Here is a 20,887-nt window from a genome sequence, read left to right as displayed (position 1 = left end):
CCGAAAGCCAGTAGCAGCCTTTTCTCCACCATTTAAAAAAAAAAGCCTGACACATCTGTGCTACTGAATTGTGCATGTACAGGAGGAGGCAGGGGAAGGTTAAAAGGTTGAAGGGCTTACATTAAGTAGTTAAGATTTTCATTTTCTTTATGTCCTACTTAAGTATGGATAACTCTGTACCTTCATATTTTGCTCCTTTCATGACAAATCATTTAATGTTAAAGAAGTAATTCCTCAATTTAATATTTCTTTCTATCCTTTGAGTATCGAAGATATTTTTATCATACAAACCTATCTCCTCTGTTTAAGAGAAATAGATATGAAACAAAATTCAATTCATACTATCCACTAGTTGCCATAAAAACTCAAGAGTCACCCTTTCTCCAGCCACAGGGCCAGGACTTGGATGATGCCAGAGAGACACGGATAGCCCAAGCTGTAAGAGGTCACTTCTTACAGATTTGGTGTTGATTTGGTGTAAGATTCACTCTCAGAATCCGGCAGGTGCAGGGAGTGAGTTGCCTCCTTAAATTCCACGCCCTATGCACCTCTCTTGCTTGGCCCCATGATTTAGCTTGTGAATTCACTGGCTGAGACAGAAAAGCAATTCTATTGCCAAAATCTGGCATATTGTTAGAACTCCAGGAATATTCAGTATCAATGACAACATGGGTGACATTTTGTCAGGCCGGTCAAAACAATCCCCATACAGGTTTTTTCTTTCATTTCACAGTCTATTCCCAGCCTGGACTTGCTGGCTTTTTGTTATAAGGTCCCCTTTACAAATGAACAAGGCAGGTGTCTGCAGTACCAAAACCAAGACAATGGCCTGACCCAGCACACACATTCAGGAGTCAGGCAGAACTAGGGGTAAGTGACAGCGCTGCCACTAATCTACGCCTTGACTGTCTTTCTAAGTGCAGGTGTGATGATAAAAACAGTATCCCTTAATGGACTATTAAGAGGATCACATGAGACACTGAGCTTTGCACAGTGTCTGGCACTGGGGAAGCTCCAAGGAAACGTTACTTCTTGTAACTATTCACAGAGCAGTCCCAAACTGACGAACTGTCTTAGTCTTCTCCTGCGGACTCGCTGTTCTCATTCCACCAAGTATTGCCATGACGTATCTCCTATTCTAGATTCTAAGTTTCCAAATCACTAAGGTTCCTCCTTGTAAATTATTTTATCATTAACCTCTGTCCAATAATTGAGATGGACACAAGGATTTCTCTTCTACTTCCTACTTTATAAAAGCAATTTGTATGTTTTTTAGAATTACAAAAAACAACACGCATAATGATTGAGCATGATGTCAAAATCTCTTTATCCAATGGATTTTCAGCAATATTATTTCCATTATTCCCATGTTATTATATCCTATTGTCTTCCTTAAGCAGTATTTAGCTTATTGCGTATGGCACATTGTCTACTAAATAATTTTTCACTGATGTTGCATAGCTTTTCAATATAGGCACTTATATCAAGGGAAATGGCTTCGGTCCATCAATTACCTCAATTATCATTAACTCTCCAAAACATTAACTCTCCGAAAGAAATGGCAGGATTTTCAGGTATGAAGTGTGGATGTTGTCTCTAGACAGTAATGCCATCTAAACTTTAATTCTGGTTCAAAGAGGACTTTTTGCCCCATAATCCAAATTCGCACGCTTGGAGGTGCTAAAAGGACTTTGAAAGATCTAAATTTTCCAACTGTGAGTTGTAGAATTTTTAATTTTTCTACCCCACCCTCTTTGTATATCTTTGATTTACAACTGCCATCAGAACCACTTTAAGTCAGCCTATTCCTTCCATATAAGATGTCTCAAAAGGGCATCTTGCTCAGAAAAATAAGGAGAAAGATACAGCTAATTTTTAGACATGCAGCGTTAGTTCTAATGACAATCACCTTTGTTATCCTTCAATCCCCTGCTAATTGTATTAGACATATGGAAGTTGTAGGTAACTAAACATTATCTTTCCTGCTGCAAATCAAGCCTGCCTCCTTTTGTTCAGTCTGTGGTGGAGATCATGAGCAGCTGACTGGTACCTCCACGTGAAGGATGTCTCAAATGCTGTCGTAAGGCCACTACCCAGGAAGTGGCACCGCACAATGAATGGCTCAGAACATGGGTTCAGTAGTCCAAATGCCCGTGTTCAAAGCCAAGCTCTACCCGCTACTGATTACTAACTCTGGGCATGTTATTTAGTCCCACTGATTCCCAGTTTCCTGCTATGCAAAATAGAGACAAAATGTTACCGATCGCATAGAATTTTTAGAGTTTTCAGTGAGTTATGACTTTTACTGTACTTACTACATGCCTGCACATGCTAAGCACTAAAAAAATTAAATAAAATAATTAGCAGCCTTTTTTTTCAACCGCTCCACATATGAACCAAGTCATCCTCAGTCCTTCTTCAAATGTACTTCCATTTCTTAACTTGTAAGGGGCTGGTTCTCTGGCACCTCGGGAATGGCCAACAGGCCTTCCAGGCCGAGGACAGGTCCCACTCCTGTTGACTCTAAAAATCCCTCACAAAGGTGCAGTGAAAGAGATCTGCGTCCTTTCATTCACCAACGGGTGACTTGTACCGAAAGTTAATGATGTGGGTCACTGGCAGAAACTTGAAGAGTTTCATGTCTGAAAAGCAGCCAAATGCCATCTCTCCACAGGGGAGGCCCGTGGCCTTGTTGTGTCTGGGCCACGGCCTCACTAAGGCCAGGACTATCCAAGTGCAGGAGTGATGTGGGCTCGAAGGAGGGAGAAGCAGATCTGGGATGGGATTCAGTCATCCTCTGAGGTTTCCAGAACCCCCTCAGTGGGTCTTCTCTTTTCCATCTGGGCCATATTTTTCTTCATTTGTGGCTTCATGGGCACATGTGGCAACATAAGAAGTTGAGATAAAATTGCTCCATGAATGCCAGCTTTGATACTAACAACACTATTGACAGTAACAGCATCTATTCCAGCACTGTAAAGTTATAAATCCCTTCTCAATTCCTTCAAAGTTAATAACTAATGTTCAGAATATCCCCATGACATATGCTACAGGGTGTGTGTGTGTGTGTGTGTGTGTGTGTGTGTGTGTGTGTGTGTAATTTTTTTTTTTTTTTTGAGACAGGTTCTTGCTCTATCACCCAGGCTAGAGTACAGTGGCACAATCATGGCTCACTGCAGCCTCTACCTCTTGGAGTCAAGCAGTCTTCCTGCTTTGGCCTTCCACGTAGCTGGGACTCCAGTTGCATGCCATCATGCCCGACTAATCTTTTGATTTTTTGTTTTTTGTACAGACATCTCATTATGTAGCCCAGGCTGGTGTTGAACTCCTGGCCTCAAGCAATTCTCCCACCTTGGCCTCCCTAAGTGCTGGGATTACAGGCGTGAGCCCCCAATGCCTCAGCCCACATAGTATTTTTTACAATGAGAGGTCATATAAAAAGGAATCAGCAACTGACAAGTTTCATATACAATCAGTGATTTATTGTTTGCTTGGTATAGATAATAAAGCTGTATGCCACTGGATGAGTAAACTGCACACAACATGGCACATACCTTCCAGGAGTTTACAAAACTCAAGAAGATCTTCCTGTAACATAAAAATAGTCAAGCTAGTTGCCTCCCATATCAATATCCAGTTCATTTTCTCTCTTACTTACAGCGTCCCGATTTTGTTTGGGGTAGCAGTATACTTTGTTAAAAACTCACTTCCCCAGACTCCCTTGCAGTTAGTTGAGGCCAAGTGTCAGTGTCTGGCAGAGAAGAAATACTAGAACTTCATAGTGAGATGTTTCTAAGAAAGCTAGTGTTTCTGTGACAAAAGATTTACTCCATCTACACGCCGTTTGCCCGGTTCTTCCCATTATCCCTCCTGGAACAGGCATCATTTGACCATAAGGAAGAAAGTTCCATACTAAGGATGGTAGAGTAGGAGAGGGAATAATTCCCTAAGCAGCTGCTCAAGCCTTGGAAAGCCCAACTCCAGACTCCCTGCTATATGAGAAGACGTCCCCATTGTCTAAACATTGAAGTCAGGCGTCAGTTACATGCAGGTGAATATAATCGTAACAGTTTGATATCGTTTGGCTCTGTGTCCCCCACAAGGGTGGGACCTGGTGGGAGGTAATTTAATCATGGGGGCGGTTACCCTCATGCTGTTCTCGTGATAGTGACTGAGTTCTCATGAGAGCTGATGGTTTTATAAGGGCCTTCCCCCTTCGCTGGCACACATTCTTCTCCTTCTTGTCATCATGTGAAGAAGGACGTGTTTGTTTCCTCTTCTGCCATGATTGCAAGTTTCCTGAGGTCTCCCCAGCCCTGTTGAACTGTGAGTCAATTAAACTTCTTTCCTTTATAAATTACTCAGTCTTGGGTATGTCTTTATTAGTAGCGTGAGGATGGATGAATACACAGTTAGTGGCTAAGAAACGAAAATGACTAACTTCCACAAAGCATTGGTCTGGCTTACCAAAGTAGATTCATATATCTCATCATATTTCAGGCTCACAGAAACCCTCAAAAAAACTAGCCTTGCTGTATGTATGAAGAGATTCTGGCCTAGAGTCTTTATGTAAGTGACTTCTCCAAGGTCACTCAATTAGTCACTATAAGTCACAGAGCTGGAGATTAAACTCAGCTCTTCCGACACCCAAACCAATGTTTTTCCCACTAAAACTTGAGCTTCATGGAGTCAAGGGGTTCACTAGTCTTACTGATCACAGTATTCACAGTACCTGGTGCAATACTGTGAGCCGAAAGCCAAAACCACATTGTCTCTAATTACCGGTATTGAAAGTGCAATTTAAGTTTGTAATGCTGCCCCTGGAGTCTGCGGCTTCAGGTCAAATTCTGACTTTTGATGATTCTTCAGTAGGCATACAAATTAAGGTGTAAAGAAAGGGGGGGAGGGGGCCTTGAAATTCTGCTTTTTATTCTGGTTTTGATCTAACCAGTAAAAACAAATGCCTTCATTTTATGGCCTCACTGTGAATTTTAAATTTTACTTAGGTTTTTTTTTTTCCATCTTAAGAATTACTAAATTATTGTCAAAAGCAAAATAAAATAAAACAGGGCTGTAGCACATTATTTTCACCACAAAAGCTAGTTATTATAAAAATGAGCAAAAAGTAATTTCTTATGAGCTTAAGCAGCCTACTAAAAAGAAAGTGCATTTGTCTACATTAGATGATGGTGATGATACTCTCTGGGTCTCACTCTGTTGGCCAGGCTGGAATGAAGTGATGTGATTACAGCTCACTGCAGCCTCAACCTCCCCAGGCTCAGGTGATCCTCCCACCTCCTCAGCCCCCAAATAGCTAGGACTACAGGCGCGCACCACCATGTCCAGCTAATTTTTGTGTTTGTTTTTGTAGAGACAGGATTTCGCCACGTTGCCCAGGCTGGTCTCGAACTCCTGGGCTCAAGCAATCCACCAGCCTCTGCCTCCCAAAGTGCTTGGATTACAGGCGGGAGCCACTGCGCCTGGACTATTTACATTATTAAATGGCTCCCAGTTATTTTGTAAATGGGGCAAAATTATTCGTTTGCTCTATTTCCTTTATTAAAATTTCCTGCATATGTGTAATAAATATGGGTTCCAAGAGAGGCTTTTCTGCGGGGAAGTGTGGCTGAGGCTGGCGGGGGCCCCTCTGGAAGGCCCTCTCTGGCTCTCTGTTTGCATGAGGCAGGCCCAAGTTAAGAGCTGCTGTGAGAATGGGCCGCCACACGCTGGGGCGGCATGGAGATGGGGTCACTGATCCCTATAGAGGCGGGCAGGGAGGGCCCCCGGCTTTGAGTATTTTTACCAAATGCGCAGGAAGCTAGGGGGAAAGCGAGGCAGCAGAGGGCTGGCCCTTACCAGCCTCGGCCTGGGGTGGGGAAGGGAGTGGGGCAGATGGGGAGGAAAGAGGTTCCATTCAAGGACCTCCTCCTTGCGTTTCCATGGCAATGGCTCCGGAAGCAGGTCAGGACTTTCTCAGTGGAAACAAACAGTGGCTCCCATTCACCATCCCCGAGGCCTGCTGGCCACGCAGGCTGTTGTGCAGCCTGGACACAGAGGACCCCGGAGGGATGTGGGGCCTGGGGCTGCCGCTTTTCTTCTGCCAGCTGCCCTGGGGGCAGCAGGGGAGTCCAGAGGAAGCAGCACTGAAGGCCAAGGCTAGAAGCACTGCGGGCATGGAGGGCCCTTCCTCTCGCTGCCAGAGCACAGTGACCAGCAACCCCTCCAGACCACTGCTGTGGGAGCCGCCCACCTGCCCTACTTCTCCCAACAGGCAGCATGGACACGCGGCAGCCCTGAATCTGTGTCCGGCCAGCAGCAACAACTTCAGCCTTCCCCTGCCACACTTCTAATTCATTCACAGACGTGGCTGATGGAAAATTTTTATATGTTATAAATACTATGAAAATGGAAACTCAAGTTTTCCTGTCTTCTCAGATCTCATTTTTAAATTCCCAAGCATCTCTGTCACTTCCATGCGCCCTCCACACCTGGACTCACTCCAAGTGTACACTGTCCTCTCATTCTTGATCACTCCGCTTGCTGATCTCACCCTGCCCTCAGATTACTTCACGTCCTTCCCTTTCTGATGCTGTGAGCGCACCAGCACCTGCTGGAAATGATTCAGACACCGGGAAGCTTTCCAAGGTCACCATGATGACGAAATGACCTCTACCGACATCAGCTGAACAGCCCCCAACTCGACCTGTGCTTACGATGCGGAGTAGAAGCCAAGAGCTTAAAGCTGACAAGACACTGATCTGGGTGGCGATGAATAAAACCAAGCTGGCTGCTTAAGAGTCTCCTGGGAAACTTCTTAGAAGCCTCCAGGGTTCCACATCTGGAGATTGAATGCATTAGGTCTGGGCAAGGCCAGAGGATCTGTCTCTCCAATAAGCTCTCCAGGTAATTGTGATGTGCAGATATGCTTGGAACCACTGGCTTAGCCTAGCAGAGGCCAGGGACCACAGTGCCCATCTACATTCTCCATTCCCTCCTTGTATCCAACACCTCCAAAATAAAATTAGCAATACTGCAAGTGAGATGTTCAGAAAATAATACAGAGTAATACGATAAAACAAGTGGCCAATACTTTTCAAGCATTATCCTGACTTGTAAGGTTTTATTTGGGCAAAGCTTTTAGATGAGAGGTTGGGGACTGCGTTGTCTCGACCAGCAAACATTCCTGACGTGAAGGAGACACTCCCTAAAGATTCGACGAAGTAATGAATCAGCTGGTGGATAAAAGAATTTAGAAAGTAGAAGCAGAATAAAGAAAGGCTTGACATGGCCTTTACACCTTCCAGATCTCTCCCTCCCTTCACGGTTCTCCCTGCCTCCTGGGATGCACACAGCCCGCCTCCTCACCCTGACAGTGACCCGTCTAAAATACAAAGCCCATCACCAGCAAATACCTGAGCTGGCTCTGAAGGCCTTCCACCAGCCAGGCCTGGGGCTCCACCACCCCTGCCCACAAGATGCTGCGCTCCCATGGTTTTGCACACCCTTTCTTCCACCAGGAACTTCCTTCCTCTCTGCTTTTGCCTAAGAGAACCCCCAGTCAGCCCTCAGGTGCTCACTCCGATGGGAACCTGTGGCGATTTTGAGTCTTGACAATTTAGAGCAGCCGGATTACATTTCTCAGAATTCTCTTTCCTGCATAGCTCCAGGAACACAAGAGAGATTTCACAGGAAATGCAGAAAGTAGCTGTTTTCTTTCCATGCTTCACGGTCAGTGTGGGCACGGGGCCCTGCTATAGCTGTTATTGTTGGTCCTCTGGGTCAGGGGGTGGCATGGGGCAGCAGCTGGGCCCACAGCGCTCACATTCCTGCTGGGTCTCCTCCTCAGCTCGTCAGTCCTGGGCCTGTGATGTGTGGAGCTCCTGAGGAAGGATGTCAACAACTCCTGCAGGCCCTCTGCACCCGCGAAGCTGAAGCCTCGCTTGGAGACGGTAACCGATGGCATGGGTGTCAGCCGGCCCTGGCAGGGTGGACTTTGTCCTTGCTCTCTTCGCTTTGCAGACATTGTTTTTGTTGAACTGCCTGCCCTGCTGACTTCAGGCTGTACCACCTGACATAGAAGGAACAGCCTCACCTGGCCTGCGCAGCCAGCACAGGCTGTGATGCATGAGGTCAAAAGCACATAACGAAGTCCTTATTCTATCTGAACATTCTACTTCTCAAATAGAACCCTGACTGATGCCAAAATACAAGATCCGCAGCACCATGTCTATCCCCCAAGAGGGGTTCCCCATCCCTCCTTCTGCAGTTCCCCTGTCCTGATGGTTTTCCTTCAGATTGTAAGAGGACAGCTACCCTTCCTATCTTACTCATCTTTCCAGGGCTTACTGCTGGAGAAATGCTTATTAAATTAAACTTCCTGAGCTGCCTGGCCCATCACTGGTCTCTCCGAGCACACCAGTCTTTGATTATACCTGTAGGTGGGTGGATGAGAAGAAGCCTGGCCCTTGCAGATAAACAGAGCTGGATTCAGAATCCAGCTCTGCCTTACCCAAGGTCTGTGATCTTGCTAAGTCACTGACCTTCCTAAACCTTGGTTCCCTTAACTGTAGAATACCATCTGCATTATAGATTTGGTAGGAGAATTAATAAGATATGCAGAGAGCACTCACTAAGCTGGAGGTGTGAGTCTCCCCATCTTCCTGCAAGTATAGGAATGATATTTATTTACTGATAGCCTCCCACCTTCACCCTATCCTTGGCTTAATATTCTGTTTCTTCTTATGCAGGAGAGAGAATAAACAGCAGCCACCTCCGTACATTAAACAATTCCTGGCAGCAGCACCTGTCCCCAGCCATCCCAGCAAGAACACACAGAGCCTGCCACCGGCAAAGGACACAGGGAAGACGTGTGGACTCAAGCTGTGTCCGGGTCGGCTGGTGGCTCACTCGCCAGACAGAGGGAAGGGCAACAGAGGTTCCAGTTGGGAACAGCTGAGGAGGAGGATTCTGGACCAGCTGCTCCTACCCCAAGCTAATGCATTCTGGAATGCTGAGCCCTTCAAATATGCTGTGCAATGGTGCACGCGTGCACACACACGTGTGGACACAGTTATGCCTGCACAAACGCATACTTCAGCGCATTGCTACCGCACAGGCTCTATGAAAATAGCTGTTGTTTCCCAGCCGCCCCCATTGCAGGCATCACAAAAGAAACTAAAGGTCATGTGGGAAGGGCATATTTTAGGGGACCATGGCCACTGATAAGCTCTGTGTGTATGGCACCGTCTAATGAGCCTGAGAAGAGACACCACAGACTCACTGCCCTCACCAGGGGCAGCACTGCACATTACAGAGGGGGTGAGGGAGGGAACAGCAGAACGTGAGCACCTACGGCGTGCCAGGCAGTGTGCTGGGCATTTCACAGCACCACCCTTGAAAAGAGCTGTTTTTGTGCATGCTTTATTGAATAGAAACCTGAGGCGTAAAGAATTCGAATAACTTGTTCCCAGTTCCACAACTAGCGGAGCTTAAACTCACGCTCAGATTCTGTCCAGCTCCAGAGCCTACGCCAGCTACAACATAGTGGGATATGCAGAGTCCAAGCTAAATTGATCGGTGCAGGGTATGCTTTAGACTGGAGCAGAAAACGAAAGATGGCCTGAGCTAGAAGGACCCCGGAGACCACCTGACTCACACTCCTCACCATGCCCACGAGGGAGCTGAAGCCCAATGGATGAAGTGGCAGAGAGGACAAGTCACAGATGGACGAGCCTCCTGGCCAGTGACCTGGCCCTCATGCCCTCAGCCTCTACTGATTAAGGCAGAAGGGTACCTAATATCATAATAACACCTGGCTCTTGGGCCAGTCCATTTATTTTCTGAAACCTAAGTTTGCCGTTTTGCCTATGCTTCCCACCCTAGTGCGCCTGAAAAAACAAATAACAGTGGCCCCAGTTGCCTTTGGTTATCTTAGGGATGCTCTAACAGCCCATGGGGACTGGGAAGATGCCGGGCACAGAGCGAGGGCACATCCACCTCTGTGGGGCAGAAGCGCCCTGTGATCCACTCTGAAGGGCATGCCTCTGCGTGACGTCCTCACTCCCATACACACAGGCGCCAGGCGCAGGGCACGCACACAGGCTCCCCAGGGGAAAACACGGGTGTCCCCACCCTACACCACAGCCCCGCCACAAACAGGATGTGGAGACAGGATGCATTCATGTCAGCACCAGGGAACGTGGCTTGACCTGGATTTCCCAGCAAACTCACAGACCTCACCAGCCCTTTTCACCGAATCTGGTCTACTTCCAAAGGAGGACCGATAATTCCACAGCATGATTTTCTAAATCACAATATTATGTATGAGTCTGTTGATATTGTACCTTCATCTGAAGGTATTATGTAGTCTGTTGTTTCTTTCTTCCTTCCTTTCTTTTTTTCTTTTAAGAGACAGGGTCTTGCTGTGTTGCCCAGGCCAGTCTCGAACTCCTGAGCTCAAGCAATCTTCCTGCATCAGCCTCCTGAGTAGCTAGGACTATAGGCGCATGTCACCGTGCCCAGCAGTTGTTTCTATTTTAGAAGAGGAAAATCTAGGGAGACTTGAACCAGACTATGAAACAGAATCTGGTAAGAAAAGGGGGGCAACCCTTAGAAAAAGATTTGGCAATTTATGGAATCTACCATGTTAAAATGTTCATTTACAGGTGTCTTTATAATATTAATATTTACAAGCAGAAAGCACTTTTTATTCACACCATCAGTCTGGGGAGACACTGACACATGTTGGGTAACAAGTAAGCCCAAGGTAGCTTCTCTGAAATTCTAGTTCTGGGAATAATCCATTTGTAGCCCTATTTCAAATAACTAGGAGCATTCAATGAATTCAATGCAAGTACTAAATGAGCACTTGCTCTGTGCAAACCATTATTCTGTACACTGAAGAAAATCAGAAGAGTGAGCTCTCAGCCTCAGGGCTCATGACTATGTTGGTTCTTCTGGGATTAGGGAAGTATACAAGTGGCTCAAGCCACAGGCAAAGGCATGAACGTGGGCCAGACAAGACAGATAACAGACAAGATTATCAAGCACTTACTATGCTCTTGACGGCTTACTAAGTGAGGTAAGCACTATATTGATCATCTTCATTTTATAATTGTGGAAACTATAGATAGAAAGGTCAAGTGACTTGCCCAAGAGTTGCAGAGCTGGTAAGAAAGACAACCTGGATTTGAACCCAGAGAGTCTGGCATCAGGCAGGGCATCTTAATTCCAAGGCTATAATGACATTCAGAATGGATTGAGACGTTTGTCTCTAGCTCTGGAAATTAAAGCAAGCTAATGAGTCTCAAATATAATATATACCTCAATGAGTTTATACAAAAAAAAAAAAGATAACATATAATAAGAGATTCACACGTACCCAGTACATAGACATCATCCGAGAAGCCATGTTATGATGATGTTGACAACAATGATGATATGATACGTGTTAAAGTACATTAAGAGACATCAGATCCATGGAAAATGCTACTAGAGTCCAAGGAGAGGAGAGGATACAGACAGTGAAGAGACTGAGAAAGCACACAAGGAGAAGCAGTCCTTCAAACAGGACTTGAAGGAAGGGAATGCTTCCCAAGCATGAAATTCAGACAGCCAAGGGGGCATTTGGGTAATCATAATATCCAGGTGGGCTGGAGTTGGGATTATATGGAGGGATGAGGTTATTGCTGGGGAGACTGAGCAATAAAGAAGGGCCAGGGATGTATGTAGGGGGCACTGATTACCAAGGTGAAAACCTGGACAGGTTCTAATTTATAGATGTCACTGGGGAGAGCTGAGCATCCCCTCAATGAGATGTGACCTGAGTGTATTTTAGGGAGACAAATCCAAAAGCAATTTCTTGAAAGCTCTTTAGTTCATGAGAAGAGCATTAAGGGTCTCACTTGGAACAATAAAGATTAAAAATAAACAGAGAGTGCTATAGTTTGGGTATGGTCTTTCTGTCCCCACTGAAACTCATGATGTAATTTGATTTCCAGTGTGGTGTTGTTGGGAGGTAGGGCCTAATAGGAGGTGTTGGGTCACGGGAGCAGATCCCTCATGAATGCTCTGCTGCCATGCTTGTGGTAGTCAGTGAGTTCTCCCTCTCGAGGGCACGGATTAATTCCCATGGAAATGGATCAGTTCCTGAGAGAGTGGGCTGTTATAAAGCGAGGTTACTCTCGTCTGGTCCTGACTCTTCACATGTGTTCACTTCCCCTTTGGCCTTTTTCATCATGTTATGACCCCACAGGAAGGCCCTCCCCGGAAGCCAGGGCCATGCTCTTGAACTTTCCAGGCTGCAGAACGCTGAGCTAAATAAACATTTTTTCTTTAGAAATTAGCCAGTCTTGGGCCGGGCACGGTGGCTCACACCTGTAATCCCGGCACTTTGGGAGGCCGAGGCGGGTGGATCACCTGAGGTCGGGAGTTCAAGACCAGGCTGACCAACATGGAGAAACCCCGTCTCTGCTAAAGATACAAAATTAGCCGGACAGGGTGGCACATGCCTGTAATCCCAGCTACTCGGGAGGCTGAGGCAGGAGAATCACTTAAACTCAGTGGGTGGAGGTTGCAGTGAGCCGAGATCGCACCATTGCCCTCCAGCCTGGGCAACAAGAGCGAAACTCCGTCTCAGAAAAAAAAAAAAGAAATTAGCCAGTCTTGGCCAGGCATTGTGGCTCACACCTGTAATCCTAGCACTTCGGGGGCTGAGGCAGGTGGATCACTTGAGATCAGGAGTTCATAACAAGCCTGGCCAACATGGTGAAACCCTGTCTCTACTAAAAATACAAAAATTAGTTGGGCGTGGTGGCACATGCCTGTAGTCCCAGCTACTCGAGAGACTGAGGCAGAAGAATCACTTGAACCCAGAAGGCGGAGGTTGCAGTGAGCCAAGATTGCACCACTGCCCTCCAGCCTGGGTGAGACTCTGTCTCCAAAAAAAAAATAAATAAATAAGAAAGAAATGAAATTAGCCAGTCTCGGGTATTCTATTATTGCAACACAAAATGGACTAAAACAGAGGGAAACAATGGAAAAATTATAGAAGTGAAAAACAGGATTTGGCAATTGACAATCAGGCATCAAGGAAAAAAAGCAGGACATCACGATGAAAAAGCCTGGGTAAAGGGCAGAAAAGTTTCTCAAGGATAGAGAGAGGGAAGTGTGGACAAAGAGCAGGTAGTTCGAGAAGGGTCAAGAGGAAGTGGTGAATTATGTTATATGAATGGGCAGTTTGGGTGGCTGAGATATTAGTGAGCAGGCATTCTTCAGCAAGAGGCTGTAATAGGCAGGCCACCAGATTGCAAAGGTCAGAGCTAGAGAGTTAAATCTACAATGAGTACCTAAAGAGCTCAAAGCCATGGGCACAGGTAAGAGCCTTGGGAGAGCTCACAGGCTGGGTAAAAAGCCTGGGGGGCACTCACAGTAAGGGGTGGGCAGAGCTGCACAGAGTGCACGTAAAGGAGAAGAAACTCGAAACTTGGTGGCAAAGCCGCAGCCACCAAGGGAGATGAGAGAAGTGTGACCCGAGGAAAAGTCAGCAGGACCCAATGCAACAGGGACTCATGTGGGGAGAGGCCTCTGGTTAGGTTCCTATGAAGCCACTGACCTCCGAAATAACATTTCATCAGGGAATGAAGACAGGAGCCAGGCTTCATGGGAAAAGTTTAGCAATTAGGGAAAGAGAGAAAAAGAAACATAGTCTGGAAGAATGGCAAGAAGATTTTTCTAGAGTAAAGAAGACCTAAGCATGTTTGTGCATGCTCACTCAATCGATTTATTCAACATTACGGAATATCTTCTGTGTGCCAGGAGAGAAGCAAAAGATCTAGGGCTCAAGGAGTTCAGGGTGGAAGGTGACAACACACACATACACACACACGCACGCACTCCACCGCAACAGGAGCAGGTGAGTCCAGGGGGTATAGAGGGCAAGTAGCAGGCCACTTCACCTCAAGTCTGTGGATTAGGGGAGAATTCTGGGAGGGGCCACCCCCAGAGCTGAGGTTTTAAGATTGAATGGAGCTTGCCCAGGGAAAGGTTGGGGGGCGGGCAGTGGGGGCTAATGGTGAGAGTGGGAGACAGAGTATCCTGCTGAAGGAGCAGCATGTCCGAGGCTCAGCACGCCCTGGGAGAATAGGGCCTGTCTGAGAAACTGCAGCAGCTTTTGCTCTGCCTAGAGAGCACATAGCAAGGGTTAAGGTGGCCAGGTAGGTGGACGGCAGACCACAGAGGAAGAGGAGGACGAGGAGGAGGAGGAGGAGGCGGGGGAAGGAAGAAGAAGAGGAAGAAGAGGAGGAGTAGGAGGAGGAAAAGGAGGAGGAGGAGGAGGAAGGGGAGGAGGAGGACGACAAGATCAGATCAGTGGTGCAAGCAATCCAGAGAGCAGCAGATGATCCACAGCAGGGAGTTGGAGGGACTGCAACAGGCATGTGTGTGCTGGGGCTTCTTCCCTGCAGTCAGAGGAAAGAGGGTGAAGACAAAGATCTTTGAGAGGGAGAAAAGGAAAGCTGACATAATCAAAAGAGTAATCAGCTTGCCAGATAAAACATACCTGAGAGCGAAGCATTGTCCAAAGAGAGTAAGTGTCTGCAGAGAACATTTATAAACTATATTCGATCCTCTTTATTTAACCACAGAACACTGCTCTATTGGCCTTCTCTCCTTTTATTTACCTTCCTTTTCCATCATGCTATGTATTTTTGGACTTTTTCACCACAAAATAGTTCAAGTGTAGCCACAGATAATGAAAAAAAGTGAAACGAAATCAGTGAATGTTCAACTCCAGTGGAAGACTTAGTAGAAAAGAAGTTATAAATATTGGCTTAGGTGAAGTTTTGAGATTTATTTTGGACCTTCCTGCCTCTACAGATAAACAACTGGGACCTAGCTTATATCTGGATGAGGGTAGAATTTGCTCCTATTTTCAAGGGAGCCCTGAAGTGTAGGTTTTAACTGCTGCTATTTATTTGATGCTAACAAACACGATTTGCCACTAGCCTCTGTATTTACATAAGCAATGCATTCTAAGGACTTTGGAATTATAGCTCTGTGGTTAGGGTTATGGGTTCTTAACTGGGATCAAATCTGTGTACTGCTCCTCAGTAAGTGTGTGGCCCTGGGCAACTTACCTCTGTCCTTTAGTTTTGCATTTGTAAATGGGAATCATACCATTTGTCATCTCGTAGGGTTTTTGAATTAAGTGAGTCAATGTTAAGTGCTTAGCTCAGTTCCTGGCACATAATAAGAACTCAATAAACATCACCTACTATTACCTGTTTATATCTTTTCAATTTTTAGTCTATATAAACCGCCCCATGAAAATTTCCTCCATAAACATTATTACAAAATAGCCAGGTGGCCATCCCTACAGTTGGCTTCCTTGAATGTAATGACACTAAAGAATCTTGACACACAGCTTATTTGTCAGACATCTAGGTAATTTTCAGATTCCTTTGTTTACATGCACACAAATAAAAGTTTAACTTTTCATAGAAAATACTGCTAGTCTCCCACGCAATGTCTATTCACCCTCTTTCCTTAAGAAAAGAACCCTGGCCGGGCGCGGTGGCTCACGCCTGTCATCCCAGCACTTTGGGAGGCCGAGGTGGGCGGATCATGAGGTCAGGAGATCAAGACCATCCTGGCTAACACGGTGAAACCCCATCTCTACTAAAAATACAAAAAATTAGCAGGGCGTGGTGGCGGGCACCTGTAGTCCTAGCTACTCGAGAGGCTGAGGCAGGAGAATAGCATGAACCCGGGAGGCGGAGCTTGCAGTGAGCTGAGATCGCGCCACTGCACTCCAGCCTGGGCGACAGACCAAGACTCTGTCTCAAAAAACAAACAAACAAACAAACAAAGAACCCTATGTTGTTCAGGATAGCAATGTGCTCTGTTAAAAATGCTCACTTCTCCAAACTCCCTCATAGCTATGGTGGTCAAGTGACCCAATTCTGGGTCCCCTTTCTTTGCTTTATTTTTCTCCATACCATGACTTTAAACATGTAATTTTTGTTCTAGTATATCCCCCTGCCTTCAAACGTAAGCTGCACGTACGCTCGTGACAGCTCTGTCCATCACTATATCCTGGGCCACCTGAAGGGAGCCTTCCACAACAGGTAGCTGGTCAGCAAACAGCTGCTGCATGAGGAAATGAGCAGCACACACTGGAATGTGGTGGACAGGGTTTCTAGGAAAGCTCTGCAAAGCACAAGGTTCAGTCTTGGGACCTATTGCCTTCTTCCCTCCCTTCGCCCTGCTTTTTCTTCCCACCTAGAAGATGCAGCAGCCACTTTGAGGCTATGACGGGAAAGAAAAAGAAAGAAGAAAAAAGAAAGCAGTCCGCCCATTTGGGTTTCTGAAGGCCGACTTGAGTCATGGAGCCAGCCCTGGACCCATTCTGGAACTCGGATGTGTCTAAGGAATCACTATTTGTCAGGTTTTCCGCGACTCGTAGCTAAACTCATTTGTTGTAGTTATAAAGCTATTTCCCAGCCCTCTCAAGAAAAGCCTTACTCTCTAAATATTCTTGAAAGTGTCTGATAATAGAAAATTAGTTAATTTCACCTGTTCAGCCAGTTGACACAAATCCGAGATTGAGCAATAAAGCAGGTATGTCAGAGGCATTTGAACCAGAGCGTCTCCACCTTGAACTGGGGCTGGGTAAAATAAAGCTGAGACCTGCTGGGCTGCATTCCCAGAAGGCTAGGCATTCTTAGTGACAGGATGAGATAGGAGGTTGGCAGGACTGGTATCACAAGACACAGGTCAAAGATCCTGCCGATAAAACAGGATGTAGTAAAGAAGGTGGCCAAAACCCACCAAATCCAAGATGGCGATGAAAGTGACCTCTGGTCATCCTCACTGCTCATTATATGTGAATTATAATGCAACAGCATGCCAAAAGACACTCCTACCAGCACCATGACAGTTTACAGGTGCCGTGGCAACATCTGGAAGTTACCCTATGTGGTCTAAAAAGGGAGGGACCCTCAGTTCTGGGAACCGCCTGCCCCTTCCCCAGAAAACTCATAAATAATTCACCCCTTGTTTAGCATATAATCAAAAATCAGCTGTAAGTCTATTCAGTTGCGCAGCCCATACCACTGATCTGCCTATGGAGTAGCCATTCTTTGGTTTCTTTACTTCTCTAATGAACTTGCTTTCAGTTTACTCTGTGGACTTGCCCTGAGTTCTTTCTTGCATGAGGTCCAAGAACCCCTCTCGGGGTCTAGATCAGGACCCCTTTCCAGTAACAGATAGTCTCACCAATAAGCAATGTAGATCGATATAAACAGAAGAGGCTCAAATGAAAGCTCCCTTGGCCTTCTTTATTAAACTTCCAGTGAAAGCATATGGAGAGACCAGATAGTGTAAGAAAATAAGGATGAATGGGGACCCCACCAAACTCATGACGGGGTAGGGAGGGTCTGTTCTTTCTTTCCACCCACCTACTTACCTATCGCCTACCTATCAACCTACCTCTTGTATATGCAGGTCAAGCACATCTAGATGCCAGCAGCCCCACTTGGCAGGGGCATCTACAACAGATGCTGAGATGCCAGGTATGTCGGAAATCTCACTGCTTGTCTCTCTCCCTCCCCCTCTTCTGGTCAGAGCTAACTTCCTGTGACTTGAGACTTTAAACCCTGTTAAATGCTAAATACTACTGACAGAAGTGATGTCATTTTTTAGAAACAGACATTTGAAGCATAATTAAGGCCAGATACCTCCCTTGGAATAGGTTTTAGCTGGGCGAGGAGGACAGAGGTGTGCACAGGAGGTCCCTGAGACAAGCTGGGAGACTGGATCTGTGAGGCAGGAGTCGCAGGAGCAGTGCCCAGCTTCCATGCTGCCTCCTTCTCCGCATTTCTGCTTCTAAGGGTGGGCCCTGGCAGTTCTTGCCCACGTGTGTTTTCTAAGTTCTCTTGTTTTTGGAATAAAAAGCAGGGAAAACTTCTGCCCATAGAACACCACTCTGATGCAGAATGATATTTCGGTTGGCACAGACTTTTGCAGACACCAACCAGACACAGCCAACTGGTTCGCCAGGTCACCCTTTGAGGCTCCTGTACTCAACAGCAAGGCTCCCAGCAAGCATTTTGATGTAAGGGACTAGTGAGATTGTCTATTTGCATCTTCAAATACAATTAATAATTATTCTATAGAGACAATGTATCAAACCTATTCAAATTATAATCTGACTTAGGATTTTCAGAGTGATACATCTTTAAAAGCAAATGAAATTTAAACACAAAACCTCTTGGGAGATTTTATACAAAATAATCATCAACGCAAGAATAAGTATCACCCTTTTGCAACCATCACAGCAACACTGATTCAGGCAAGAATCATAGAAAGAATCTAAAACCAATAGGTAAAAGTTTGATGAGAAACATGATAGTTTCACGGTCTCAGATGATCACCTCACGATATACATATATATATACATATATATATTCACTACAAAGAAGAAATTGTAACTTCTCAGAGAAAACCTGGCAGATACCACCTTAAGTGAATGACCAAAATTAATATCACTAATAATGAAACAAACGGACATCACAGCCCCCCGATATAATGCACTGTAGAGCAAAAAAAAAACAAAAACAAACCCTAAACAACAAATACTTCATCAAACAACTAGCTTACACTCTGAAAAATGTCATTATTGCAAAGATAAAGGAAGGCTAAGAAATCCTTTCAGATTAAATGTGACAAAAGACGTGATACCAACATGCCGTGAGTGATTTTTTTTTTTTTTTTTTCTAAAAAGTGCTGGATTGGAAAAACAGTGCTATAAGAGACATTATTAGGACAATTAGTAAAACAAATACAGCTGGCACGGTGGCTCATCCCTGTAATCCCAGCACTTTGGGAGGCCGAGTCGGGCAGATCATTTGAGGTCGGGAGTTCGAGAATAGTCTGACCAACATGGTGAACCCCTGTCCCTACTAAAATACAAAAAAAAAGTAGCCGGGTATGGTAGCGGGTGCCTGTAATCTCACCTACTCGAGAGGCTAAGGCAGGAGAACAGCTTGAACCCAAGAGGTGGAGGTTGCAGTGAGCCAAGATGACGCCACTGCACTCCAGCCTGGGCGACAGAGCGAAACTCCCTCTCAAAAATAAATAAATAAATATATAAAAAAGAAAAGAAAAGAAAAAGAAAAACTTGAGTAGAAACTGTGTATTAGAAAAAGTTATTAAGTTTCCTGTATTTGGTCATTATACTATATTATTCTGTAACAGAATGTCATTGTCCTTAGGAAGTATTTGCTTAAGCATTTAGGGGTGACAGTCATGATGTCTACCATTTATTCTCAAACAGGCCAGCAGTAATAATAATTAATGGTGGTGTGTGTGTGTGTGTGGGTGTGTGTGAGAGCGAGAGGGAGAGAAAGCTCAGGAGTGTGCAAATGTCAACAACTGGTGGCCTATGTGAAGATTACATGAACATTCACTGCACAATTCTCAATCCTTGAAACTTTACTGTAAGTTTAAATTTATTTTATTATTTTTTTCTTTTGAGATGGGGTCTTGTTCTATCACCCAAGCATGATCACAGCTCACTGCAGCCTTAACTTCCTGGGCTCAGGGGACCCACCTGCCTCAGCTTCATGAGTAGCTGGGACTACAGGTGAGCACCACCACACCTGGCTAATTTTGGGGGGGCTGGGGGCGGGGGGGGGTGGTGCTGGATCAGACAGGGTCTTACTATATTGCCCAGGCTGATCTCAAACTCCTGGCCTCAAGTGATCCTCCCACCTCAGCCTCCCAAAGTGCTGGAATTACAGGCCTGAGCCACTGCACCCAGCCATAAAAGTTTTCAAAAGAAAGTGTTTTTAAGTTAAAAGCAAAGGGTAGCATAGTTTTCAAAAGCCATTAACAGAGAAATAAAGGACAAAATGTTTTTAAACTTTCAAATTGTTTAGAAACACATTAAGTTTGAACCACTTAAAATTACAGAGGCAAAACGACAATATTACAAATGGAGAGAGTGGGCGTGTGTTTAAAATTTTTCGTTAACCTCAGAGGAGGCCATCAGTCTCTCTCGGCCACAAAAGGCATGCCACATTTTACTAAGTAAACGATATAAACACGGAAAGAATGACTCTCCACAATTGAGGGGAAGAAGTACTACCCAGCCTAACTAAGGTTAGTACAAATTTGGTGAGTCACTTCCTCTTAGGAGGAAGAGCAAACATTTCTCGTTTCCTGAAGGATTCAGAGATCCTGAGGGAACATCTGAGCTCTCAGCCTGAATCATGCTACGTAAGTAATAAACTAGGGCAGGAAAAGCTACAGCCCATTCACTCGATGCTTCTACCCCACCACAGTACCTCCAAGTTCAAAGTCAATGTCAACTTGAGCCTTTTTTTGTCTATTTCAGCCTCCATATTACTAGGTTCCTGGGAGGAGGCAAGGCAAGCAAAACAAAAGTTGATGGGATGTGCACAGTTATCTTCTCACCCTGAGTGGGCAGTGGCCTTGGTTTGCTATGGCACATCACTCACAATGTTCCTCAGACCAGAACAAAACCCACAAAGCCTCTTGAGTTTAGAATTATAGCTTTCTGGCAAAGCAGCCCTCCTCCCAGAACCGCCTGTGCCAGCAGCACACACACGTGGATGGATTAGACAAAGCTGTGCTCTAAAGCACACACACGCTCTCCCCAACGTGTGCTTTGCATTCCAGAAATACTTGATGCCTAAACCACTTCTATGCCTCTGTTGGCATGAACGTACAAGTGGCTCCGTGCCAAAGGAAGCGTCTGTTTAGAGATGTGGACTTTCTTTAAATTTTTTTACCATGGAAGATCACAAATAGAACATTCTAGTATAATGATGAAGCAATAAAGTAGAAAAAGAAAAGGTTTTAGAAA

General features: G+C 45.5%; 1 protein-coding gene across 3 annotated transcripts in view; it reads right to left on the bottom strand.

Moving 5' to 3' along the window:
• SASH1 (SAM and SH3 domain containing 1) overlaps positions 1 to 20,887 on the bottom strand; it is a 211,034-nt gene that overhangs the window by 89,390 nt on the left and 100,757 nt on the right. The window lies entirely within an intron of this gene.

This window comes from Symphalangus syndactylus, chromosome 2 (assembly GCF_028878055.3).
Source record: "Symphalangus syndactylus isolate Jambi chromosome 2, NHGRI_mSymSyn1-v2.1_pri, whole genome shotgun sequence".
In the NCBI taxonomy this organism is placed as follows: domain Eukaryota; kingdom Metazoa; phylum Chordata; class Mammalia; order Primates; family Hylobatidae; genus Symphalangus; species Symphalangus syndactylus.
The sequence above is the reverse complement of the archived record's forward strand: the minus strand, read 5'-3'. Positions and strand labels throughout refer to the sequence as shown.